At 41.4% G+C, this 1,618-nt stretch overlaps 1 pseudogene; it reads left to right on the top strand.

The window, feature by feature from the left end:
* The first annotated feature begins 436 nt into the window (after nucleotides 1-436).
* Nucleotides 437-1,324, top strand: LOC149239919 (cyclin-T1-4 pseudogene; annotated as a pseudogene).
* The last annotated feature ends 294 nt before the right edge of the window (nucleotides 1,325-1,618 follow it).

Genomic DNA, 1,618 nt, shown 5'->3' with positions numbered 1-1,618 from the left:
TAAATCATTCATAAATAAATAAATAAATAAAATTAAAAAAAAAAAACCACCAATTTTTTTTCCAAAACATCACACTAAAAACAACTAATTAATATAATATATATATATAATTTTTACAATTTTACACGTAACATATCTATCCAAAACACTATAAATGGGCCTCGCCTCGTTATTCTTAAGGCAATTACTATCAACCCGGTGGTCCATGTGCCCCCACGGTGTCTTTTATTTCTCGGAACTTCGGTGGGATGCCCATCAAGTCCTCCGCTTCTTCACCATGCCTCCGTCTTTGACCAAGTCATGGGTTTGTTCACTACAACTCATAGCCTTGCCCTCCTATATAAACCACCGCTTCTCCCACCTACCAATATCTACCTCTATATCGCATCTCTTTATCCACCTGCACGTCGCGGTGTCGAATCCCGACCATGCAAAAATGCCCGCCGACTCTGACGAACTGGGCGCGGGATGGTATTTCACCAGATCCCAAATCGACAGATCTAGCCCTTCCAGAATCGATGGAATCGACGCAGAGAAAGAGAATCGCCTCAGGCAATCGTACTCCTCTTTCATGAAACGCCTGGGCATGAATTTAGGGCTGCCCCAGGTGACCATTGCAACAGCTACCATACTCTGCCACCGATTCTATCTCCGCCAGTCTCACCGCCGCAACGACAGATACACAATCGCAACCAGCTGCCTGCTCCTCGCCAACAAACTCACGGCGGCGCAGCGAAAATTAATGGATGTTCTGACTGTGCTTTCCTACGAAGTCATCAATGAAAATGCAGACTCGGCCACTGCTAAACTCATAGAAGATCCCAAATTTTTGCAGCAGAGGCAACAATTACTATTGAAGGCCGAGCATTTTGTTCTCCGTACGCTTAACTTCGATCTCGAGATCGAAAACCCTTACAAACCCCTCGTCTCTGCCCTCAAAAAGTTCAATGCTGAGCAATGGCATTCTCAGTTTGCACAGGTTTCCTGGAACTTTGTGAATGATGCATTGATGACAACGGTCTGTCTCCAGTTCGAACCCCGCCGAGTCGCTGCTGCGGCTTTCTATCTGGCAGCCAGGTGTCTCCGAGTCAAGTTGCCATCGGATACAGAGAACCCATGGTGGCTGGAGTTCGATATATCTATTTCTCAACTTGGAGATATCTGCAGTCAACTGCTCGAGTTTTATGGAACGAGAAGTTTGTACACTCACAAGTACAAGTACGATTACAAGCTTCTCCGTTGGTTCCAGGCAGGAATAATGGCAGGGATTGAAGGGCTTTGTTTCAATTTTCATCAATTATTTCCAAACAATGACAGGGATTGAAGGGCTTTGTTTCAATTTTCATCAATTATTTCCAAACACGGATGATCTTAGTTTCAATAATCGGAATTGGAAAAGATCAAATTTGTTCAATATTGTCTGCATATTGATAATGAACCAAACTTCAGTTTACCGATAATGTTTATTATTAAATATAATCAAATTGTCTCATTCATGGTTTATGATTATTCTGATTATTCGATGGTTAACAGTTTACTTGTGATTATTTTATGGCTAACTTTTTATTTTTTTGATTATCTGATAGTTAAGTTAACTTTTTTTAGTTAAAAAATGGTT

This window comes from Pinus tabuliformis, chromosome 8, assembly GCF_031772625.1.
Source record: "Pinus tabuliformis cultivar Carrire ecotype Pingquan chromosome 8, CPIR1, whole genome shotgun sequence".
In the NCBI taxonomy this organism is placed as follows: Eukaryota; Viridiplantae; Streptophyta; class Pinopsida; order Pinales; family Pinaceae; genus Pinus; species Pinus tabuliformis.
The sequence above is the reverse complement of the archived record's forward strand: the minus strand, read 5'-3'. Positions and strand labels throughout refer to the sequence as shown.